The following is a 27,576-nucleotide window of genomic DNA, read 5'->3' on the forward strand; positions in this document are numbered from 1 at the left end:
CTTGGGGAAAGTTGTCGATATCTTCAGATCAACGTATCCCTCTTTCATAAAAGGTTAATCTTCCTCACTGAGGTTCTCACAGAAGATGTCCACTTACGCACTACGTTTGATGCACTCTCTTGTGGCTCTCGGATCATGTGAAGACATTTAAGATCGACCACTTTGTCTCCTTGAAACCTTCTTGTTTTATCATGAAGGCGAGAGGACTACAACTAGAGACACATCTTGTTATGTCGAGTGGAGTACACATTCACATCGCACTTAGGGAAAATATTCTTTCCACTGACCCTGAAGTTAGACCACCGCAGATCATATCCTAGCCAAACTATCTATAAGACAGGAATACTATAACCATTTAAAGGCATTTGTCCATATATATATACACTGCTCAAAAAAATAAAGGGAACACAAAAATAACACATCCTAGATCTGAATTAATTAAATATTCTTCTGAAATACTTTGTTCTTTACATAGTTGAATGTGCTGACAACACACAAAAATTAAAAAATGGAAATCAAATTTTTGAACCCATGGAGGTCTGGATTTGGAGTCAACCTCAAAATTAAAGTGGAAAAACACACTACAGGCTGATCCAACTTTGATGTAATGTCCTTAAAACAAGTCAAAATGAGGCTCAGTAGTGTGTGTGGCCTCCACGTGCCTGTATGACCTCCCTACAACGCCTGTGCATGCTCCTGATGAGGTGGCGGACGGTCTCCTGAGGGATCTCCTCCCAGACCTGGACTAAAGCATCTGCCAACTCCTGGACAGTCTGTGGTGCAACGTGACGTTGGTGGATAGAGCGAGACATGATGTCCCAGATGTGCTCAATTGGATTCAGGTCTGGGGAACGGGCGGGCCAGTCCATAGCATCAATGCCTTCGTCTTGCAGGAACTGCTGACACACTCCAGCCACATGAGGTCTAGCATTGTCTTGCATTAGGAGGAACCCAGGGCCAACCGCACCACCATATGGTCTCACAAGGGGTCTGAGGATCTCATCTCGGTACCTAATGGCAGTCAGGCTACCTCTGGCGAGCACATGGAGGGCTGTGCGGCCCTCCAAAGAAATGCCACCCCACACCATTACTGACCCAATGCCAAACTGGTCATGCTGGAGGATGTTGCAGGCAGCAGAACGTTCTCCACGGTGTCTCAAGACTCTGTCACGTCTGTCACATGTGCTCAGTGTGAACCTGCTTTCATCTGTGAAAAGCACAGGGCGCCAGTGGCGAATTTGCCAATATTGGTGTTCTCTGGAAAATGCCAAACGTCCTGCACGGTGTTGGGCTGTAAGCACAACCCCCACCTGTGGACGTCGGGCCCTCATATCACCCTCATGGAGTCTGTTTCTGACCGTTTGAGCAGACACATGCACATTTGTGGCCTGCTGGAGGTCATTTTGCAGGGCTCTGGCAGTGCTCCTCCTGTTCCTCCTTGCGAAAAAAAGCGGAGGTAGCGGTCCTGCTGCTGGCTTGTTGCCCTCCTACGGCCTCCTCCCCGTCTCCTGATGTACTGGCCTGTCTCCTGGTAGCGCCTCCATGCTCTGGACACTACGCTGACAGACACAGCAAACCTTCTTGCCACAGCTCGCATTGATGTGCCATCCTGGATAAGCTGCACTACCTGAGCCACTTGTGTGGGTTGTAAACTCCGTCTCATACTACCACTAGAGTGAAAGCACTGCCAGCATTCAAAAGTGACCAAAACATCAGCCAGGAAGCATAGGAACTGAGAAGTGATCTGTGGTCACCACCTGCAGAACCATTCCTTTATTGGGGGTGTCTTGCTAATTGCCTATAATTTCCACCTGTTGTCTATCCCATTTGCATAACAGCATGTGAAATTGATTGTCACTCAGTGTTGCTTCCTAAGTGGACAGTTTGATTTCACAGAAGTGTGATTGACTTGGAGTTACATTGTGTTGTTTAAGTGTTCCCTTTATTTTTTTGAGCAGTGTATTTATATAGCAGCCCAGGAGGTGTGAGTAGAGAATAGTGGTTTAGGTTCCCCAGAAACATGCAGTGACGATTGTAGTAATAAAATAAAATAAAGTAATACTCACCTAGCCTCCATCCCCCCAATAAACTGAGTACCTCCCATCCTCCCCAACCTTTCTCTTAACAGCAGACACAATGAAGTAATGTCATTGAGCCTACTGGGCTGAGTAAGAGAGGTCACAGGCCAGGGAATGACGTTTGGCCGAGGGAGGAACAAGGTTGGCGTGTCAGAAAAGAAACATCAGAAAACACACACCCTTCAACCATTCCTGGAAGAACACAAGCTGGTGGTGGCCGCATTATGGCCGGGGAATGTTTTTGTGACATTCTCTGGGCCCACTCATCCATGTGGAAAGCAGTCTCAACTGATCTGGTATAAATGCAGATCACATACACACATACATGTTGATTGTCTTCCCTGGGGCAGATGGGATCTTCCAGCAAGACAATGCAACATGTTAGTAATGTCCGACATTGGTTGGAAGACCAAGACTTCCAAGTACTACCCTGACCCTATAATTCCCTAGACTTGAACCCAATTGAGCATCTGTGGGACCACCTCGATGGTCGTGTTCACTCTATGGATTCTCCCCCAGCAGCTGTGGGATGCACTGCAGTTAGCATGGGTCCTGATACCTGTGACAACCTACCAGGCAGTGGCATGCCAAAAGGGGGGGGGGGGGGGTGCGGTCCGCCCCGGTTGCCGGCTCTCAGGGGGGTGCCGGAAGGAATGAGCGCTTCAATCAATACAGATGGAAGCACTCATTGCTGAAGCGCAGGGAGCTGGGTCCTGTCACTCACCGCTCAGCTCCCCGCGCTCCTCCCCTCCTTCAGGCCGGCGGTGCTCTGAATGTTGAAGCAGGAAGACTTCTCCCCGCTCCACCATTCATCCTGCAGGCACGGATTGCACTGCCAGCATGTGTGGGCGGAGCCTGCAGACCGGAAATCTGCATAAGCTCCACCCACAAGGTGAGTAGATACTGTGTTTTTTTTGTTTTTTGTTTTTATACAGAGGGGGCACAGAGGAATTTATTACTATGGAGGGGGCACAGAGGAATTTATTACTATGGAGGGGGCACAGAGGTATTTATTACTATGGAGGGGGCACACAGGACTTTATTACTATGGAGGGGGCACAGAGGTCTTTATTACTATGGAGGGGGCACAGAGGACTTTATTACTATGGAGGGGGCACAGAGGACTTTATTACTATGGAGGGGGCACAGAGGACTTTATTACTATGGAGGGGGCACAGAGGACTTTATTACTATGGAGGGGGCACAGAGGGCTTTATTACTATGGAGGGGGCACAGAGGACTTTATTACTATGGAGGGGGCACAGAGGACTTTATTACTATGGAGGGGGGCACAGAGGACTTTATTATTATGGAGGGGGCACAGAGGACTTTATTACTATGGAGGGGGCACAGAGGACTTTATTACTATGGAGGGGGCACAGAGGTCTTTATTACTATGGAGGGGGCACAGAGGACTTTATTATTATGGAGGGGGCCCAGAGGACTTTATTACTATGGAGGGGGCACAGAGGACTTTATTACTATGGAGGGGGCACAGAGGTCTTTATTACTATGGAGGGGGCACAGAGGACTTTATTACTATGGAGGGGGCACAGAGGACTTTATTATTATTATGGAGGGGGCACAGAGGACTTTATTACTATGGAGGGGGCACAGAGGACTTTATTACTATGGAGGGGGCACAGAGGACTTTATTATTATGGAGGGGGCACAGAGGACTTTATTACTATGGAGGGGGCACAGAGGACTTTATTACTATGGAGGGGGCACAGAGCCAGAGAGCATTACTACAATGAAGGGGGCACAGAGGGCATTATTACTGTGAAGGGGGCACAGTGGGCATTATTACTGTGAAGGAGGCACAATGGAAATTTCTACCATGGAGGGGGCACAGAGGGCATTACTAGCACAGTGGGCATTACTACTATTAAGGGAGCAGAGTGGGCATGATTATTATAAAGGGGGCATAATAGGGATTATTACTGTGAAGGGGGCACCAAGAGGGCATAACTACTGTGAGAGGGCACAATGTGGGCATAACTACTGTGAGGGGGCACACATCTGTACAAAACGACTGTGAAGGTTGTACAATGGGGGCAATACTACTGTGAGAGGGTACTTTTTTTTTTAAGTATTGGGGGGGGGGGTGCAAGAGAAAGGATCCGCCCCTGGTGCCAAACACGTCACTGCTACCAGGACCTTACTAAGTCACACCCAGTCCGTCTAGCTGCTGTTGGTGCTGCACGTGGCAGTTATTCTAGATATTAGCTGCTGGTCATAATAATCTGACTCCAATTTGTATTTTCACAATTAGCTAAGCAGAGGATACAGTTGTCTCCAGTCTAGATACATTGTATCCAGACCAGACTCCAGACAGATACATTGTATCCAGACCAGACTCCAGACAGATACATTGTATCCAGACCAGACTCCAGACAGATACGTTGTATCCAGACCAGACTCCAGACAGATACATTGTAGCAATTCATAGGGGAATGAAACACAGGGATCTCACAGAACACACTGACTGGGAGCAGGACTAGGCATATAGCGGGAGAATTTATCATAAAGGAAATTTTTTAAGTCGGTTTTTCTTGTGTCTTTTTGATGGAAATGTCTCTCCAAAGAAGGCTGAGATGCAATACCAGACACAACCTATAAACAAGAGTGGGGCTGTTCCCAGAGACAAAATAGATCCTTTATCTGGACAATATATTCTAATTCTGGACGATCCCTTTAAGAGATCACATAATATACACACTTTAGTGGGGTGAAGTTCCCGCTGTGACTGTTTTTGAGCATTTCTCACCAGATTTCTCTGATATGCTTTCTTTTATTTCTAGCACAGGAATGAGATGCCAAGAAAGTTGCAAATTTGCCATTTTTTTTTATTTTACCTTTGAAGTTTTGTTCCCCCCGTCTGTTGGCGTTTTCACTAATACGGACAGAATTGGATTATTATCCTCAGCCTCAGGCAGTCGGTCTTTCAAGATTATACATTTGGGTTATAATGAAAGATTTGCTTCTTGAGCTTTTGAAGTTTTTTGCAGTGTTTTCAGTCATCCTAGGTATAGGATGGTTACGGTAGAAATTCTGTTTAAAAAGGGTCCTCCAGAGATAAAAAATGACAAAGATGCTTTACTCACCTCCTGCAATCCTCCAGTTACTGGCGGTACACCGCATTTCTCCACTTCCTGTCCCGATACGACATATTGGACTGCCACCAATGGCCCCCTGAGCCATTCACTGGCTGAGCTGGGTAACCACTAAGGCCAGTGATTGGCTGAGCTGTCCTTTCTTGATATTTCCAGGGTGTCAAGTTCAAACAGGAAGTGGAGAGCAGCGGGGGACTGAAACGGCATTGGACCAGTAGTGGAGGGGGATCAGTGGAGGTGAGTAAAGCATCTTTGTTATTGTTAACCCTTTTTAAAGAAAAATTACCATTGCCCGGAACACTCCTTTAAGAGCTGATGGCTAACATCAGCTGTACATATTCCATTCTTCTTTTGGTCAATGTCAACAATGTAATATATACATGGGGGCAACCTTACAGTTCATTGATGGACAAGTCATTCTAGATTGGAACCTTTGGTCTTCATGGAGAAAAGTGTTTCTGAATATCTCTGACAGATGCAATAAACACCCAGGGATAATCCGAGCATGAGAATGGCCAACAGCTAATGAATGCGCATACACAACGTAGGCTACTTTCACACTGGTGTTTTGGCTTTCCGTTTCTGAGATCCGTTCAGGGCTCTCACAAGCGGTCCATAACGGATCAGTTTTGCCCTGATGCATTCTGAATGGAAAAGGATCCGCTCAGAATGCATCAGTTTGCCTCCGATCAGTCTCCATTCCGCTTTGGAGGCCGCTTGCAGCGTTTTGGTGTCCGTCTGACGAAACTGAGCCAAACGGATCCGTCCTGACACACAATGTAAGTCAATGGGGACGGATCCATTTTCTATGACACAATCTGGCACAATAGAAAACGGATCCGTCCCCTATCGACTTTCAATGGTGTTCAAGATGGATCCGTCTTGGCGATGTTAAAGATAATACAAACGCATCCGTTCAGGTTGTAGTATCTCAACGGATCCGTCTGTGCAGATCCATGACTGATCCCCACCAAAGGCGAGTGTGAACGTAGCCTTATTTGAAGGGTTGGACTGGTCCACTAGGGTGACAATCTCCAAAAGCTCCAGCAGAAGACAACCCCCATTTGGAGGTGACTTTGGAGACAATAGTTTGTCACTATGGATAGGTTATGGAATGACCACAAATAACCTATTAGATCCTGTTGACGATGCGTCCTGTGTGTACAAAGATCACACATGTTTTGTACAGATGGAGTGTCGTCCTCAACATCCACTCTTCTGGTGGACCTGAGAAGCCCCAGTCCTCCAGTAGCTCCGGTGCTGGAAATTGGCAATAGAACTACACAGCTCCGTCCATTGCTGCAGCTGCTCCCATTGATGAGAATACTGCAGAAACAACCTCCGTCCACTGTCGTTCTGGAGCCGACATCTGGCGCCAGAGCTACCGCAGAACAGCTGATCGGCGTAGGCGCTGGGTGCACTGATCAGATGCTGATGGCCCATCTTGAGGATCACTTGTAAAGGAGTGGACAACCCCTTTAAACTCTTAGAACGATTGTCGTTGCCCCTACACAAAGATTTCATATCAGGCAGTTTTTTGCAGCAGCGATCCCCCCTCCCCCTAACCCCGCCAGGTCTTTGATGCCTGTACGCCGACAGCCGCGGCTTCAGTCTCAGTGTGTTAGACCTCCTTCGACCTGTCAGAGGAATAAATCTGATTGTGCTCTTCCTCAAGGATTCTTTGATGGTTTGATCAATGTCAACTTTGAGAAAATGAGAAGTTTGCCCTTATAGAAAATCCGTTGAGAGACATCATCCCAAATTATATCCGCGGGCTGCTCGGGAGTGCGCCTATTATTAGTGATTTGTACGGTGGATGCAAACACATAACCGAGGAAAAAACAATTCTCTCCCGGAGATAGGGAGTGACTCTCAGACATATATGAGATGTACCTACAGCCCTAGTATAAATCCCTAAAATACTTCCCATACAAGACACCTAAAGGGGGGGGATTACCAAGGTCAGAATTGTGATACTGTTATGAAAAAGGAAAAAAAAAAAAAAATCACCTGGGAAAGCTGGGTGACAGCACATATACTCCCACAGGGATTACCGACCAGCTTTTCTAGCCATATTCACATTAAAAGGGTTCCCCATTTTGGACAGCCCCTGCTTGTTAGAAGAGTCCCTTGACAATACGCTGATCATCTGCTTGCTGTGAAGTCTTTTATTTCCCTGCAGCACCACCGCAGGGGAAATAAAGCATTGCACTATGACCATTCACATCAATGGGTTGTTGGTATAATGCAGGACAGGACAGGTCCTCCAGACCAGGAGACCTTCTTTGTAACTGCTGTGGCTAAGAGATGAAGATCCCGAACAGATGACCCCACCATTAACATTCCCTAATAGGATATATGAAAGTGGTTTTACTATACTGGAGAACCCTTGAAATAAACCTTATAATGACAGGTTCTGCAACTGTGTGCCTAAAATTCTCACCATTTATAATATATCTGCTGGTTTTCAGTGAATTAGACCTTTACAGACCTAATGCTCATAGTTGAGAGTTTGCTATAATTGTATTTGATAGGCCTGTTTCACATGTCCGTGAATCGTGGATGTGTGATGTCCATGGTCTCCACGGACCACTCACTTACGTTGTGGTGGCATCACAGAAGAATGTGCAGTACTCTAGATCTGTGATTGTTATGTATTGTTATGCCTTGTTAATGCCCTGTACACCAGCATGAGGTACGGTTGGCAGGAACAGGGTTAACCCTCCTGTCCCTCCCTTCTTGATAGGAGTGGGCTGGTCCTGCTTCCTGCCAGGAGGGGAGTTCAAGTCCAGACAGTAAGGAGGAAGGAAGCAGATGTCAGAGCTCCTACTCCTATGTTCATCAGAATCAAGAACACACCAAGGTAGCCGGACAAAACCCACACAAACATGGCGAGAACATACAAACTCCATACAGATGTTGTCCTTGGTCAGCTTAGAACATAGTATTACAGCGCTGCAAGGCACCAGTGCTAACCACTGAGCCACCATGCTGCCCATTGTCAGTGACACTGTCCCTCACACACATTATAGGCTGTGGGTCTGTGAAAACCACAGCTACAACACAGATGCCATCAGTGTCTGGTCCGTCGTTTTCACAGATTGTTGATAGGACATGCTCTGAAAGCTAACAGTGTCCGTGGAATACGGATGACATGCGGTGGGCAGTGGCGTCGCCAGGGGGGGGCAGAGGGGGCAACGGCCCCCCCTACATCACGCTGTGCCCCCCCCATGTGCCCCCCCAACTAAAATGCACCCCCCAAGTGAGCCGCCGCCGCCGGGCACAGGGAGATGAGCGCTTCCATTGCGCTCATCTCCATAGTAATCTGCCCGTGCTGCGGCAGTGCAGGGGAGGAAGAGGCGTGTCCCTTCCCCTTCCTCTGATAGGCTGCCGGCCTAGTGCCTGCAGCCTATCAGAGGCAGGTGCAGGTGGCGCGATGACGTCATCGCGCTGCCTGAGCAATACAGCGCGGGACACAGGCCGGAAAGGCCTGCATCGCATCGCTGACACTGAGGTAAGTATATATATATTTTTTTTTACAATAGTGTTACTGGCACAATGGGGGGCTTATTACAATACTGGCACATGATGGGCGGGGGGGCTTAATGGCACATGATGGGGGGGGCTTAATACTGGCACATGATGGGGGACTTAATACTGGCACATGATGGGGGGGCTTAATACTGGCACATGATGGGGGGGCTTGTTACTGGCACGTAATGGGGGGGCTTATTACTGGCACGCAATGGGGGGGCTTATTACTGGGACGTAATGGGGGCCTTATTACTGGCACGTAATGGGGGGGCTTATTACTGGCACGTAATGGGGGGGCTTATTACTAGCACGTAATGGGGGGCTTATTACTGGCATGTAATGGGGGGGCTTATTACTGGCATGTAATGGGGGTGCTTATTACTGGCACGTAATGGGGGGGCTTATTACTGGCACGTGATGGGAGGCTTATTACTGGCACGTGATGGGGGGCTTATTACTGGCACGTGATGGGGGCTTATTACTGGCACGTGATGGGGGGCTTATTACTGGCACGTGATCGGGGCTTATTACTGGCACGTGATGGGGGGCTTATTACTGGCACGTGATGGGGGGCTTATTACTGGAACGTGATGGGGGGCTTATTACTGGCACGTGATGGGGGGGCTCTTGTTACTGGCACGTGATGGGGGGCTTATTGCTGGCACGTGATGGGGGCACTTATTACTGGCAGTGGCACGTTATTGAGGGCACTTATTACTGGCACATTATTGGTGGGCACTAAAGGGGCATCTACTGAAGCCACAAAGAAGGGGTATTTTATATGGGGGGCTCTGTACAGTAGCATTTTATACTGGGACACATGGTGGGTACTATGGGAAGGGGGGAGAGGAGTACTATGGAGTCATCTACGGGGGGCACTAAGAAGGGGTATTTTATACTTGCAAATTATGGGGGACACTGAGGGCATCTACTGGGGCACAATATATGGGGCATTTTATACTGGTACATTATGGGGGGCACTAGGAGGAAGGGGGAGAGGAGCACTATGGAGGCATTTACTGGGGCACTATATAGGGGTATTTTATACTGGCACATTATGGGGGACATTAGCTCAACTGGGGGCATAAGGGGGTATTTTTTGCATTGTCACATTATAAGGAGAATTATTTCTACTGGGGGGCATTATGGTGGGTTTTATTACTCCCCCATGGTATGACCCCCTAGTAGCAGCACCAGCCTCTCCCTGCTCTGCTATCCCTCTGCCCCTTCTCCAAATCCTTATTATGAAATGTTTCTCATTAGAATAAAGCACAACATCAGCTCCGCCGAGCCCCCGGCCAAAGTGTTGAAGTGGCGTCCGAGATCCCCAAGGGCCAAGCCAAGTAACTGTAAGTTTTCATGTTAAATATGTTTATGTTATAGACATATAGCATACACTGTGCCACACAATATACAGTATACCTCTACACTGTGCCACACAATATACAGTATACCTCTACACTGTGCCACACAATATACAGTATACCTCTACACTGTGCCACACAATATACAGTATACCTCTACACTGTGCCACACAATATACAGTATACCTCTACACTGTGCCACACATATACAGTATACCTCTACACTGTGCCACACAATATACAGTATACCTCTACACTGTGCCACACAATATACAGTATACCTCTACACTGTGCCCCACAATATACAGTATACCTCTACACTGTGCCACACAATATACAGTATACCTCTACACTGTGCCCCACAATATACAATATACCTCTACACTGTGCCACACAATATACAGTATACCTCTACACTGTGCCACACAATATACAGTATACCTCTACACTGTGCCCCACAATGTACAGTATACCTCTACACTGTGCCACACAGTATACCTCTACACTGTGCCACACAATATACAGTATACCTCTACACTGTGCCACACAATATACAGTATACCTCTACACTGTGCCACACAATATACAGTATACCTCTACACTGTGCCCCACAATGTACAGTATACCTCTACACTGTGCCACACAGTATACCTCTACACTGTGCCACACAATATACAGTATACCGCTACACTGTGCCACACAATATACAGTATACCTCTACACTGTGCCACACAATATACAGTATACCTCTACACTGTGCCACACAATATACAGTATACCTCTACACTGTGCCACACATATACAGTATACCTCTACACTGTGCCACACAATATACAGTATACCTCTACACTGTGCCACACAATGTACAGTATACCTCTACACTGTGCCCCACAATGTACAGTATACCGCTACACTGTGCCACACAATATACAGTATACCTCTACACTGTGCCACACAATATACAGTATACCTCTACACTGTGCCACACAATATACAGTATACCTCTACACTGTGCCACACAATATACAGTATACCTCTACACTGTGCCACACAATATACAGTATACCTCTACACTGTGCCACACAATATACAGTATACCTCTACACTGTGCCACACAATATACAGTATACCTCTACACTGTGCCACACAGTATACAGTATACCGCTACACTGTGCCACACAATATACAGTATACCTCTACACTGTGCCACACAGTATACAGTATACCGCTACACTGTGCCACACAATATACAGTATACCTCTACACTGTGCCACACAATATACAGTATACCTCTACACTGTGCCACACAATATACAGTATACCTCTACACTGTGCCACACAATATACAGTATACCTCTACACTGTGCCACACAATATACAGTATACCTCTACACTGTGCCACACAATATACAGTTTACCTCTACACTGTGCCACACAATATAAAGTATACCTCTACACTGTGCCACACAATATACAGTATACCTCTACACTGTGGAGTCTGTTCTATAAGCACCCTTATTCTGTGGCGGCGGACAGAAAATAATCTGGAAGTGCCCCTCCCGAGACCAGGCTCTGGATCCGCCACTGGTCTGGACTGCTCACAGGAGTGTACATTTCTTCTAAACTGTAATCCGTATGCTCTGACCTGCAGAAATCAGCACTCGCTCGGTAACAACTAACAGGCAGTGCCTGTAGGCTGTAGCCTGGCCCTGGTACCGAAGCTAGCCGAGTGGTGTAAGGTTAAGGTACTAGTAGAGATGAGCGGCCGCTTAATCCTGATTTAAAGTTAAAGTTACTGCAGGATATGGATTACAGTTTAGAAATGTCAAATGTACACTCCTGTGAGAGGCGGGGAGGGAGATCTGTGGATGACACTGTTATAGGGAGGGAGATCTGTGGATGACACTGTTATGGAGGGGGAAATGGGGATGACACTGTCATGGGGTGGATCTGTGGATGCGACATATAGCATAAGATGCTATATACGGTATGTGGCATCCACAGATCCCCCCCATAGCAGTGTCATCCACAGATCCCCCTCTCTATAAAAGTGTCATCCACAGACAGCAGGACTTTTCTTCCGTGTTGCGGTTTTAGGTATTGGGTAAAGTATCGCAGCATTTCTAAGCGTACTTGTGTAAATGTATCGTTGTTATAGCTGCCCCCCCCCCCCTACTTTTGTCCTGGCCCCCAGTGTGCCCCCCCAAAATTTGAAAGCTAGAGACGCCACTGGCGGTGGGCAAAAAATGGACACACAGATCCTTCACTGATATCTTCAAGGATGAACCACTGACCATCTTGTCACGGCCATGGACGTGTAAAAATGCCCTTAATCTTCTGGACTTTGAATTGATACATTTTATTCTCTCTGATACATTGTAGCAATCAGGACAGGGGAGAGATTTGTCCTTGACATGTTTACCTCACAGAAGATTAGATACAATTGTAGCAAACTCTCAGCTGTGTAAGTATTGGTATGTTTATTTTTTTTTAACCAGGGCCTGGCCAAAGGGGTTTGAGCCTGCCGAGGGTGTGTGGACGATGATTAAACTTCAGTAAGGCTTCTTTCACATCACTGTTTCTCCTTTCCGTTCTTCGGCTCTGTTGAGGAGCAGGAGAACGGAAAGGACTGATTCTGCAGATAACTGAGACCTAACTGAGTGTAACGGAGCCTAAAGACCCCATAGACTATAATGGGGTCCGTTCGGTGTCCGCTCAGAATATGATTTTTGAGCGGAGACGAAAGTCCTGCATGCACGGAAAGGAGAAACGGCGATGTGAAGGGAGCCTAAGCCTTGTCTACATTTTCTGTGCATGGGTCTGGGCAGCCGTGGAGGTCATCACCAAGCTTTCCCAGAAACCAACAGATCTAAGGAAAAGCTAAATATCAATTTCAAGTAACTAGGATGGTTTGACCACATGAGGAGCCGGGCATTTCTAAAACCCATGGAATTATGGGTGATATGGAAATTCAAGTAATATCAATTTCTGAGCTGCAGGTCGCAGAAATATCCATGAGAAGGACACGAACATTACTGAGATAAGATGTGATGGAGGGAAATTAAAGGGATTCGGAGCGTGACAACAACATGTGCTGTAATTAAATTCGGCACGGGTAGCGATGAGGTTGTCAATGTGAATGAAGAATCTTCGTGGATGTGATTAGCGCTGTTCCTTGCAGGACTAGGGTTATGGGTTTAAATCTCACCATTTGTAAAGGAAATCTCCACTTCTGAATCACGTTTCAAGGTCAACGTTAGTTGGATTTATGGGATTTGTTTTTTTTCTCCCCCAAAAACACCAAAAAGCCCATTTGTCCTTTGCCAGCAGATGTGTCTGATGTGCAATTGTCTCCATCTCCCCTTTTGAGTAAACATTCACAGTCGGAGCCTGCACAAACCCAGCAGTGAAGTTCTGAGATAGCTGCTGGTCAAATCAGTGTTTGGCCAACTGCCATCTTAAAGGGGTTTCCTGCAACAAAAAAAAAAAAAAAAAAACAACAACAACCCTATCAGCTGTGATCTAACCAGTGGGACAAACGATGATCACATTTCTAAATTTCAATGGAGCTGCAGTCGTGCATGTCTGCTGGCAGTCTGTTCAACTCGATGGGACTGCCGAAGAAAGCTGTGTAAAGCACTTGGCTATCTTCGGCAGTCCCATAGACTTGAATAGAGTGCCAGCAGACCTGTGGGGTGAAGGTGGAGAGGTGGGACCCCCATTCATGTGACTGGTGGGACCATGGTGGTCAGACTCCCACACCTTTAAGTGTATGGCAACCTTAAAGTGAGTGAATCACAGACGTGTGCTCTCCTCGGACAACACGCATATCCATTGGCTTTAATGTGTCCATTCACACACCAGTTGTTTTCCACTAACCATGGGTCCGTGGTGACACGTGGTGAAGTATGTCCTATTTTTGTCTGATTGCGGATCTGTCACACAGTATAGTCCATGGTTCTGTGAAAAACACGGACACAACTTTAAAGGCATCCATGTTTGGTCTGTGGTTTTCATAAATTGTTGCAAGAAGATGCTCCAGAAATGAATATTCAGCTTAGCCAAGTCTGTGGAATATGGATGACACCCAGAGGGCGAAATACGGATACATAGACCAAACACGAATCCTTCATGTTCCCAGGATTATTATTTTTTGTATGCATTGAAAATAGAAAATTAACAAACAAAAAAATCACCAAATATTCTTAGGTTTATGTTACCCTAAAAACCTGATTAGAACAATAGGTCATTTTCTGATGACACATTCCCGATGGGCCAATTTGAGAAATAATTCAACTGTGTAGAGCGAAGATAAAGAGAGCTTCCAGTCATTGTAAGCACTTTAAGGGATGGTCCAAGCTAAGAACAACATGGCTGCTTTTTTTCAGAAACAGCGCCACGCCTGTCTACAGGTTGTGTCTGGTATTGCAGCTTAGCTCCATTGACATGCGTAGGGCGGAGCTGTAGTACCACACACAACCTGTAGAGAGGTGTGGAGCTATTTTTGGAAAAAAGTTTATTGGCCTGTCTATGCCCAAATTTCAAAAGCACAGTGCTCTAGGTTCCTCCGTAATACATTTTTCCTTATAATAGTCAACCCCAGACTATTAATTAAAGTAGAATTAACCTTCAAATTGAATTCTTTACATCATTTTTATTTACTTCATAGTAATTAAAAGTCATTAAGATTTTAATCTCCGTGACCAGTTCCATAAACCCGGCCGCACCTGTTTACGGCAAGTAAGAAAATTGCATTTTATAATCCCATCCCCAGTTGAAACGCAATAAAGACATTCTCCAGGGCTACCACCATCTTAAATCAATTCCTTCAATTCCTCCTAAGCATTGATTAAAAGTAAATCTGCATCTTACCAGGCAAGGGAATGTACAGTATCACCTAGATACCGCTATTTATTTTTTTTACTAATTAAAACCAGATATTGAAAGAAAACTCCTTTTACTAATCTTTTTTTTATTTGATGATTGTAAATCTTTTTTTTTTATTTTTCACCCATGATTACGGTGGCGGCCATTTTACCCTGACTGCGGTAAACAGCCTACAGAGACATGCTTTACCAGCAGCCACATCTGGAGATGACTTGTATGGGAGAGAGCGTTGTGGGCATGCTCTGTGACCTGTGTAGAGGTCATTGCGCAGGGAGGGGTAGGAGCTGAGCTGTCACTTCGCCTATTTTGAATGGTAGATATTTTGTGATACTTTATCTCGCATTATAAATCATACCTGTAATGATAATGAGATGACTGCTGAGAAGTGATCTCCACAGAAAATAGAAAGTGCTGACCTATAATTAGGGTGAAAACAGTAAGATTTCAAGCTTTTTTTTTTAACCAAATAAAAAGTGGCATAGAAAATTTTAAAAAATCACCAACAATTCTGATTACACATTCCCTTTAAGAATCAAGTAAAATACTCGCACTCACGAGGAATACACACTGATGGCCTGTCAGTGTTTTTCTAGACCCACTGGGACTAATTTATTCAATCTGGCCTTTCATACGACAAATATCTGCTGGTGAAAGATATGCCAAATATATTGAGAGGTGAAGGCCTTTTTTTTTTATAAATTTGGGGGTATCTTCTGGATGTCTATGTGTTTGAAAAGCAGGAGTAGAATTTTAGTTTCTGGAATAAATCATAGTAAATCTTTTGGGACATACCTTTCATGATAAGCCCTACCCACTATTTTAAAAAACAAACAAAAAACTGAAGACCTTGAAGACCCAAATTTTCTGCAAATTACGCTTGTGCAAGCAAACAAAAAATTGCCTTTTTTGCACCAGACAGCTGCCACAAGAGCAGTGATAATGGCACGTGTATGTAGCATTGCCTGGCACTGCTTCTCAGAACCTATTGTGTCTGCCACCATCACTAGGGGGAGCTCAAGTTCTTAATGAATACCGAATTATCGCTGAGATCATTGTATAACAGTCTGCAGTAAGCTCCATTAAGTGGTGGCTGAAGGTAGACCCTTATCTTATGAGTAATGGAAATCCAATATCATATAGGACATGACGATATCTGTCTAACAAAGCTAGAACCAGCCCTGTAGCTCACATGGATCCAGAGATCTCTCCATTCATTGCTCTGCTAGATTTAGGTAGGTGCGTCCTGTCTACTGTAGCTCTTGGCAGTTGAAGGATGGAACTGAGCATGTGCTTCCATCTCATTGAGACGGACAAAGAATTTTGAAAAATAGCAAACAGCAGGTGGCGCTATACAGATATATTTCTGTGAATAACTCGCTGGCTATACTACATTTTTAATTAAATGCAATTACAAAAGTATTCAGATCCAGGTGCTGGTTTAAAACATATAGAATGTTTTTCATAGGACAACCCCTTTAAACTCGTTCGTGCAGGAGATTTGGAGCTCTGTACCAGAAAAATAGACCGCAGTTAAGATATATTAATAAAGCAAACATTTACTTTATTAAATAGGACGGTGTGAGCACGTATGGAACGCCTATATTTAACGTTATGTGGGGGAAAACAACAGAAATGTCTTCTGCTTGGACCTGTCTATATGACTAATGGGGTTAAACAAGTAGTTATTAATGGGGTTAAACAAGTAGGTATAAGCCCTATAGGTGCACTGTCAAACTTCATATTCGAATTGGTGGGGAGCTGCTTATCCTGAGCCGTGTATCCAGTTATTATAACATATAATCTAATAGGATCTGGGATTCTGCTTTAAAACGCGTCGATAAGACAACACTCTCACTATGAGCTGTGAAGTGGAAATGAACAGGTGACCGTCAGTCTTATCTCGGGGTGTCAGATCTGCAAATGCAATGTGATTACCACATTCACACTGAATTAGTACCTTTGCCAACGAGGAGCCATAGGACGTAATACCTGAAATATTCAGCGGCGAGGAATATGACATTATCTCAGCACGACGCGCTGTGCACTTCGCAGGCAAGCAGAGGTAGCCATTCTCCTTAGCATCACTTAAAGTGCATCTGTTTAGCATGATTGACATAGAAAACAATTCCTGTAGTCACTATTTTATTTCATCTTAAAGAGAACCTTACACTATACTGCAATGCAACCGTCAAGCCTCGCGTACATGCTGCCTTACAGACGTACCATATGGCGGCACACAGAGGGCCTACAGCTCAGGGTCTAGACAAGAACTGGTCTAGACAATCCTCTGTGCATCAATGACCTCAGCAGTACGGATGAGCGAACCTGTGGAATTTCGGGTTCGGTCGAACTTCAGGTCAAAGTTTGTGTTCAGGACCCGAACTTGACACCGAACCCCATTGAAATCAATGGGGACCCGAACTTCACTTTATTATTTTCCATTATAACATGGTTAAAGCGGAAAATAATAGCATTCTTAAGACAGAATGCAAAAGAATATGTCAATTTAGTGGTAAAAAAACAAAACAAAAAAAAACTCACCTCATCCACCTGATCGCGCTGCCGCAGTGTCTTCTATCTTCTTTCAGCAGGACCTCCAAAAGGACCTGTGACGACGTCTTTTGCATTCTGTCTTAAGAATGCTATTATTTTCCGCTTTAACCACGTTTTAACGGAAAATAATAAAATGACCCGAACACAGAACCCAAACCCGGACTTCAGTGAAAAAGTTGCAGTTCGGTTCGCTCATCCCTAATCAGCAGCAAACTTCTCTCTCTAATTGTCAATTGCTACAAAGTATCATTACAGATACAATGTATCAGTCTAGAGCTCACTGAGGATTGTCCACACCAGACATGAAGCAATTTCTTGAAATTAATTTTGGATCCGATTTGCCAAATTTATGATAAATTACAATTTGGGTACGAATTGATCCTACCTGAATCCTCAATCCTTACTGCTCTGTAAGTTAGTATATAACACTCTCTGGTCTCATAGAACTTACATATTTTCTGGAAAGACTGTGTAGAGTACAGAGAGATAGAGAAGAGAGAGCATAATATGCTACTCTGGGTTCCAGGGCAATATATATATGTGTAGTTTGGGGGGAGGGGGGGCTCTTTCTCACTATGGAGAGTGCCTAGTATGTGGTATGTGTGCGTATTGTAGGCCAGGAAACGTTTCTCTGGCCACTGGGTTTCTAGGAAAGATATTCAAATTAGCTTTCCTAAGCCTAATGCCGGCAGATGTAAGATGTGCTAGTTTGCATATATTTTCCCAGAAACCCAGAGGAGCATTAACTGGCTTACACTATTCCTCATGCATACTCCAGTGCCCTCCATAACGAGAAATAGTACCCCAACCAAGGCCTCTCAGGCAGCCAAGCAAACTTTCTTTACTCAGCTCAGTTAAAGAGAAGTTACCCAGAAAGAGCTAGATTCCTGGTATGAAGCACTCAGATTTCCTTTCTTTTTTTGGAAAGGAGACTAACTTGTATATCTCATTTCCCGAGAAGCATTACGTGGGGATACAAGCAGAGTAATCTATATATATAAAGGACGTATGTATGTATGTTCCTCGATCACTCAATCATTCAAAAACGCAACCATCGATTTCAACGAAACTTAGTATCAGCTCTCTAGGACGTACTGTTCCTGAGATATTCCCAAAAAATGACCTGCATTAGCCAATACAAGCCTGCAAGTCTTTCTCTTCATATCCCAACGGCCATACACACAGTCACATGTCCCTTATCAGCCAATAGAAGCTCGCAGGCCCTTAGTCTCCACATACACACAGTTTTACTCCAGGTTTCCATAACAACCCAGCCATTTTTCTTCACTGCTGTAGGTCAGCTTTAGGCTAGGGCTACAGGACGAAAATAAGTCTTACGACACACAGGGCACAACTACACTGCTACACGTGTCGCGTGACATTGATGTCGCACAAATGCACTGCGACATGTGGCATGCTGCAAATGTGACATGTCACCTGTCACAGTGCAACACCACAGCCTATCATTATAAAAATAGTTGAGACAAAATGTCCAGCAACACATGTCATTGTGTAGCCCTAGCATTAAAGGGGCGGGCACTGTGGAGGTCACTGTTAAAGAGGCGTTCACTGTGGATGTTACTGTTAAGGGGCAGGCCGCTGTGGAGGTCACTGTTAAAGGGGCGGACAGTGTGGAGGTCATTGTTAAGGAGGCAGGGGCCACTATTAAAAGGGCAACTGCTGTGGAGGTCACTGTTAAGGTGGCAGGGCCCTGAGGAGGTCACTGTCAAGGCAGTGGGGTGCAGTGAAACTCACTGTTAAAGGGGCGGGATGCTGTGAAGGTCAAAGTTAAGGGGATGGGCTGCTGTGGAGGTCCCATTTTATAGTGGCGAAGTACTGTGGGGGGGAGGTCAGTATTAAGGGGTGGGGGACTGTGGAGTTCACTGTTAAAGGGGCGGGGTGCTGTAGAGGTCACTGTTATGGGGGATACTGTCAATATGTTTTAATTACACACAAACATTAAATGAAATAGATGAAATATACCCCTGTGAAGCCGGGTCCTTCTGTTAGTAGATTTTAAAAAAATCTAATTATGAAAAAGCACTGATTGAACAGACTGAGGCTTCCACTAGGGTAAAATCATATGAAAAAGTGCTGATTGAACAGTTTGAGGCTACCACTAGGGTAAAATGAAAAAGCACTGGTGGAACAGTTAGTCCATGCTATATGCTATTGTAGCAAACCCTCAATATTCAGCCTATACAGTGTTTTCAGCCTCTAGGTGAACACAATGTGAGCCAGAAATCTGACGATTCTTGCCCCAGTGTTTACTGACAGGAAGCCGAGATCTTCACATTGGTGAAAAATTGAAACACAAAGTAGCTGTAGAACTTTCAGTTATGCATAAATCTGGAAGACTCATTTAATAGGGTTTGTCTAGTAAAAGAAAGGCATGGCTACTTTTTTTCAGAAACAGCGCCCACACCAGTTGATGGTTAGTGTATGGTATTGCAGGTCAGCTCCATTGAAGTGAATGGGACTGAGCTGCACTATCACACAGAACCTGTGGACAGGAGTGGTTGTGTGAAGAATGCAGCCTTCTTTGAAGACGTCTTTACTTAAAAGTGTTACAAATTTAACACAGTGGTACCATAGCTACAAGCCTCTATTAAATGCCTGTGGCCTAAAAGGAATCTGTCAGCAGTTTTGATCATGCTAAACTGCTGACAGCACTAAGTAGGGGTTGAAAAAGTAGTACAAATATACCTTTTTTGTGGTGCTTTTTGCATCAGGAGCAGTGTGAATATGAACTTTTATTCTGCCAGATTCTACATCTGCAAGTGACCAGGGAGTAAAGCTTCACTGTGAAGTGCTCTATGCCCCTAACCTCTGCTATGAGTGGTGGCAGCAGTGGTCTTCTGGTTGGATGCACTCAGAATTCAGAAAAAAAATCTAAAAAAATTGTTTTGTATGAATATTGAATTTAAAAATGACCCCATAAATAAACATTGCAGGCAGAAAGGTAGAAAAAATACAATATGGCCCCTTAAGTTCCTTTAGAACATATCTATAAAGAACACGCTGACAGATTAAAGGTTTGCACATTCTGGAAATCCCTCCCGTTGCATGTTGTGGTGAAATGCTATTTAATACGTCTAAAGCCTAAATGGATAGAGAGGCAGATAGCGGATGTCAGTATGTCAGGCTACAGGGAAGCATTAAAGGAGAGTTTCATCAGCAGTCAGCAGTTTGATTACTGTTATACCTAATCCAAATGGCCTAAAACCTGCAGCCAACTGCAAAGTGGTAAAATCTGCTGATCGCGGGAAATTGAGCAAAGAAACCGTTAACTTTAAGTAAAATACCACAAGTCTACTTACATGAGAGGTGATTAACCCACCGCCTAAGATAATACCTAGAGTCTATTAGGACAGTGCCAAGCATGCAAATCCTATCAAAGTACACCACCAAACCTTTACTCCAGCAGCTAAAAGGACAACGTTGAGTAAATACAGGAAATCCTTCACATGAGAAAGAAAAAAAATAAGAAGTATATCTGTAGAATAAAGTCATACTAAAATCACGCATCTTGTACTTCTCCCTAGTTACATCCTGTATTATACTCCAGAGCTGCACTCACTATTCTGCTGGTGGAGTCACTGTGTACATACATTACATTACTTATCCTGTACTGATCCTGAGTTACATCCTGTATTATACTCCAGAGCTGCACTCACTATTCTGCTGGTGGAGTCACTGTGTACATACATGACATTACTTATCCTGTACTGATCCTGAGTTACCTCCTGTATTATACTCCAGAGCTGCACTCACTATTCTGCTGGTGGAGTCACTGTGTACATACATTACATTACTTATCCTGTACTGATCCTGAGTTACATCCTGTATTATACTCCAGAGCTGCACTCACTATTCTGCTGGTGGAGTCACTGTGTACATACATTACTTATCCTGTACTGATCCTGAATTACTTCCTGTATTACACTACAGAGCTGCGATCACTATACTGCTGGTGGAGTCACTGTGTACATACATTACATTACTTATCCAGCACTGATCCTGAGTTACATCCTGTATTATACTCCAGAGCTGCACTCACTATTCTGCTGGTGGAGTCACTGTGTACATACATTACTTATCCTGTACTGATCCTGAGTTACCTCCTGTATTATACTCCAGAGCTGCACTCACTATTCTGCTGGTGCAATCACTGTGTACATACATTACATTACTTATCCAGCACTGATCCTGAGTTACATCCTGTATTATACTCCAGAGCTGCACTCACTATTCTGCTGGTGGAGTCACTGTGTACATACATTACATTACTTATCCAGCACTGATCCTGAGTTACATCCTGTATTATACTCCAGAGCTGCACTCACTATTCTGCTGGTGGAGTCACTGTGTACATACATTACTTATCTTGTACTGATCCTGAGTTACATCCTGTATTATACTCCAGAGCTGCACTCACTATTCTGCTGGTGCAGTCACTGTGTACATACATTACATTACTTATCCTGTACTGATCCTGAGTTACCTCCTGTATTATACTTCAGAGCTGCAATCACTATTCTGCTGGTGAAGTCACTGTGTACATACATTACTTATCCTGTACTGATCCTGAGTTACATCCTGTATTATACTCCAGAGCTGCACTCACTATTCTGCTAGTGCAGTCACTGTGTACATACATTACATTGCTTATCCTGTACTGATCCTGAGTTACATCCTATATTATACTCTAGAGCTGCACTCACTGTTCTGCTGGTGCAGTCACTGTGTACATACATTACTTATCCTGTACTGATCCTGAGTTACCTCCTGTATTATACTTCAGAGCTGCACTCACTATTCTGCTAGTGCAGTCACTGTGTACATACATTACATTACTTATCCTGTACTGATCCTGAGTTACATCCTATATTATACTCCAGAGCTGCACTCACTATTCTGCTGGTGGAGTCACTGTGTACATACATTACTTATCCTGTACTGATCCTGAGTTACATCCTGTATTATACTCCAGAGCTGCACTCACTATTCTGCTGGTGGAGTCACTGTGTACATACATTACTTATCCTGTACTGATCCTGAGTTACATCCTGTATTATACTCCAGAGCTGCACTTACTATTCTGCTGGTGCAGTCGCTGTGTACACACATTACATTACTTATCCTGTACTGATCCTGAGTTACATCCTGTATTATACTCCAGAGCTGCACTCACTATTCTGCTAGTGCAGTCACTGTGTACATACATTATATTACTTATCCTGTACTGATCCTGAGTTACATCCTATATTATACTCCAGAGCTGCACTCACTGTTCTGCTAGTGCAGTCACTGTGTACATACATTACCTCTTCCTCTGTAAGTAGGCGAAGGTTTGGTGGTGCCTGTAACCACATGTTTCCACTTATTAGCCATTTCAGGAAGGGTTTGACGGTTGTGTTATTCAATGGGATAACAATAAAGAATTCTACAAATATGTCTGCCCCCATGACTGCCTTCTTATCTCCAATATCTCGATTTCTGAGAACTTCTACAAACATTTCCCTACATATTCCTGAATTACTTCAGCAGCTTTTCTCACTGACAGCAATTTTACAACTGGCCGACTTTAGGACTCGTATCCCTTTAACACATTTTTCGAAATATTGAAAAACACAAAGTGAAGCTAAAGTCCTAATGGGGAAAATAACAATCAAACAACAAGCATAAAAAGTGAAAGCAATAAATAAATACTGAATTATTCAAACATAAACTCATGGCTCGGAGGGGCAAGGATCTAAAACAAATGTTGTCTTGAGGGCATTCGGGAGAAGCTATTCTTCAGCAATGCTGACTTGCCAATTACCCCTTTCAGGAAGCCATACATGTGGTCGTGGAGGCACTGAGGCAGAAAAGCCCCAAAAACACATTAAAACAAGAAATGTAACGGTATGGTGGTGATTTTATATCTCCTCCCGCTACATCTACAAGCACAGGGGAACCTCTTTCCATCACTTTATGACTTTATTATACCATGTATTTACCTTCCCCAATTGTCTGCTGTCATGTTTAATTTTTTTTTTAGGTTCTTAAAAATTGCAAAGACTTCTCTTGGGTTCTACATAAAAAACTGTATTCACCGCCTGAAAAAAAGAAAAGCTCATTAGCCTAGTCTTCCGGTCCGTGTGTTTATGTAATAAACTCAAAAATAGTCGAGTCTCTACGAGTCTCTGGTGTCCCACATGGCACGTCGCAGAATTAATGGCTCATCAGTTCTATGGCAATTAGTTACAAGTATTCAGCATAAAACGCGACGATGTAGGATGCCCTCTGCTTCACCCTTCCACCATCATCTGGACCCACGGTCTATCGTCGGATGCCGAGCGCACAATTATATACATTATTAATTCCTTTGGACTACACTACATCTGAGAAATAAAATATAATGAATATCACAACCAACATCTCGGGGTATTTATGAGTATTTAGAAGGTTTCATGGACAAAATGTACACAAAATATGGAGTATTTTTTGAGTTTTGAATATTTTCCATGGCTGTATTTATAATTCTGCAGGCTTCAGAGCTGAAATCCCCAATCATTTTTGCAGATTGACTGTCTCAAGATTTAAACTTATCCTTTAATCACAGGATAGGGATAAAGTGCCCAATCGGTGGGGGACCGACTCCTGGGACCACCACCGATGGTGAGAACAGGGGTCCTGTGTCCTCCGTATGAATAGAGCAGCGCTCGAGCATCTGTGCTGAAGATTCATTCATTGGGAGATAGCCGGTAGACAGCTCTATGCTATAGACAGCAGTTCATGAAGATGATTGGAGTGGCATTGCACATGCTCGACAGCTGCCAAATTCATATGGGGGACACAGGCTCCCCATTCTATTTATCAGTAGGAATCCAAGTGGTGCTCGGTTTCTAATTATGTTGGAGTACAAACTCTGGGACAACCACTCAGGGCCGGCGCAACCATATAGGCGAACTAGGCGTTCGCCTTGGGGGCGCCGGCCTGCTGGGGGCGCCCTAGTGGGCTCCCCCTGACTGGGGCTGCAGCCCTGGGTGAGCGGCTCTTGAGCCGCCCCCAGCGCCGTTACAGGGGCGCCAGGAGGTGGAGGTCCTTCTAAAATATGGCAGAGCAGGCATCTGCTTACCCTGATGGCAAATGCCTGCTCTGCCAGTAAATTACCGGAGGAGAGGAGGCGGGCGGCAAGGGAGGCTGTTCTAGCAGCTCCCCACTCCTCCCTCGCGCGCCCTCTGTGATGCCGGAATATGACGTAATTCCGTCCCCGGCATACTAAACGGCGCGCTGGAGGACTGAGGAGCTGCACCACACTGGACCCCAGGGAGGGGAGTGTTTAAGTGTTTGACTGAGTGAGTGTCTGCCTGTGTATTTATGTCAGTGAGTGAGTGAGTGTATGTCTGTCTGTCTTTCTGTCAGTAAATGTATGTGTGTCTGTCATTGAGTGTCTGTGTGTGTGTGTCAGTGAGTGTGGATGCTTGTCGGTCGGTAAGTGTCTGTATGTTTGTCAGTGAGTGAGTGTCTGTCAGTGAGTTTCTGTGTGTGTGTGTTTCAGTGGGTAGGTGTGTGTCTGTCAGTGAGGGTCTGTCAGTGAGTGAGTGTGTGTCTGTCAGTGAGTATGTGTCTGTCTGTCAGTGAGTGTGTGTCTGTCAGTGAGTGTGTGTCTGTCAGTGAGTATGTGTCTGTCTGTCAGTGAGTGTCTGTCTGTCAGTGAGTATGTCTGTCAGTGAGTTTCTGTGTACGGTATTCAGTGAGTGTCTGAGTACGTGTCTGTCTGTCAGTGTGTGTGTATGTCTGTCAGTGAGGGTCTGTCAGTGAGTGAGTGTATGTCTGTCTGTCTTTCTGTCAGTAAATGTATGTGTGTCTGTCATTGAGTGTCTGTGTGTGTGTGTCAGTGAGTGTGGATGCTTGTCGGTCGGTAAGTGTCTGTATGTTTGTCAGTGAGTGAGTGTCTGTCAGTGAGTTTCTGTGTGTGTGTGTTTCAGTGGGTAGGTGTGTGTCTGTCAGTGAGGGTCTGTCAGTGAGTGAGTGTGTGTCTGTCAGTGAGTATGTGTCTGTCTGTCAGTGAGTGTGTGTCTGTCAGTGAGTGTGTGTCTGTCAGTGAGTATGTGTCTGTCTGTCAGTGAGTGTCTGTCTGTCAGTGAGTATGTCTGTCAGTGAGTTTCTGTGTACGGTATTCAGTGAGTGTCTGAGTACGTGTCTGTCTGTCAGTGTGTGTGTATGTCTGTCAGTGAGGGTCTGTCAGTGAGTGAGTGTGTGTCTGTCTGTCTGTCTGTCAGTGAGTGTATGTGTGTCTGTCAGTGAGTGTGTCTGTCAGTGAGTTTCTGTGTACGGTGAGTTTCTGTGTCAGTGAGTGTCTGAGTGCGTGTCTGTCTGTCAGTGTGTCTGTCAGTGAGTGAGTGACATGAGGGGGCGGCAAAATGGATCTTTGCCTAGGGCGGCAAAAATCCTTGCACCGGCCCTGCCACCACTGATCACAAGAGTGGGGGTCCAGTGTCCATAGCGCACTTCAATTTTTTTAAAGTCTATGGGTGATGAACATAGAGCTCCCATTTTTGTAGGGAGTGTGGGTCTCCACCAGGGGGATTCCAGCTATGGAGCACCCATCGATCATCTATCCTATGGTGTTCTTGGGACATGGCTGCGTTCTTCAAAAAACATCAGCTCGTATTGCAAAGGGGGTTTCCTGATGAGGGTTCCCAGGCTCGGACTGGCCCACAGGGGTACAGGGGAATCCCCCGGTGGGCCCCTGAGCAAGGTGGGCCCCTAGTCTCCCACCCCCGGCACAAGTAGCACATAACACTTTAGATTTACTGCTCTACATACATATATTCAATGTACAGCACCTCAACCAGCCTGTGTTCATATAAAAAACTTGTTAGATTATTTATTATACTTGAATGTATCCGTACGGTGGGCCCCCAAAATAAATTTTACTGGTGGGTCCTAGGTACCCCAGTCCGACACTGAGGGTTCCCCTCACTATTACTTTAAAAGGCCCTCATGAGGCATATGGAATGGGTTGCCTATGAGTTGATGACAATTAACCCCTTAAGATTTAAGGAGAACATCTACAGGAACAGAGAAGCCGAGGCATTTTGGCCGAAAAACTTTTTGTGCCTTATCCAAGAGCCGTCATTCGAACAGCAGTCGATGCATTTTCTAATGTACAGAGACCTCGCGCGTCGTGTCTGCTGCAAGCTGTACTTAATTTTTTGATTGAGCGCTCATCTCAGAAAAGCAGCTCATTTGGAGGCAACGTCTGGTCCTCAGACAGGGATAGCAGGTTTTCATCTGTGCTCTTTTTCCATTTTATAGAAAATTTAAAGATTTAAAGTAGCTGAAGGCGGTGATACAGATTACCGGGGACGCAGCAGGGTCCACTGTAAGAGATGCACAGAACATGGACCTGACTGGACACTGCTGTGAGCGAGACCTGTTTGCCTTGTTATTTCAAGGTTTCCGACGCCACACGAAATGAACAAAAGGACTCCCCACAGTGGTGCAATCACTTAGAGGTGAAAGTAAGATGACAGTGTGTAGGAATGCCTCGCTTAAAGCTGTGACCTAATTCCTTCCGCTGCTGCAAAGATTTAATGTGTTCCAGACGGGACCAGTGGTAGACGGGTTAAATGTAACCGTAGCACGTTCTACTAGTATCTTTTTATTCCATTTTCATATATACTATTTGGGAATTCTGAGTGGATGGAGGGTTATACCTTGTATAGGACCTCAATCAGTCAGCCAGATTGGACAATGGCTACAAATCAGTCTGGAGCACCCAGCACACCCTTGCATTACAGTGACAGCCCATGTAATGCTTTACTTCCCCTGCGGGGGCACTGTGAGATAATGGATCACTTGGTGATGGCTTTTCCCTCAGATTACAGCTGACTTCTGTGTTGTCCCATTAAGAGGACATCCATTGATTAACTTTTTTTTTAATTGTTTGATGTGGACAACCTCTTTAGTATTGTCCACATCAAAGTGTCACTCCTTATTGTAGTTATTTACTCCTCGGGAGGTCGATGTCAGAAAAAAGAACTCAGAGGG

General features: G+C 44.9%; 1 protein-coding gene across 5 annotated transcripts in view; it reads right to left on the bottom strand.

The window, feature by feature from the left end:
- The window catches only part of FAT3 (FAT atypical cadherin 3), a 588,664-nt gene that overhangs the window by 246,670 nt on the left and 314,418 nt on the right, over positions 1-27,576 (bottom strand). The gene's annotated exons all lie outside the window — the stretch shown is intronic.

The sequence above is a fragment of the Bufo bufo genome, chromosome 3 (assembly GCF_905171765.1).
Source record: "Bufo bufo chromosome 3, aBufBuf1.1, whole genome shotgun sequence".
Classification (NCBI taxonomy): Eukaryota; Metazoa; Chordata; class Amphibia; order Anura; family Bufonidae; genus Bufo; species Bufo bufo.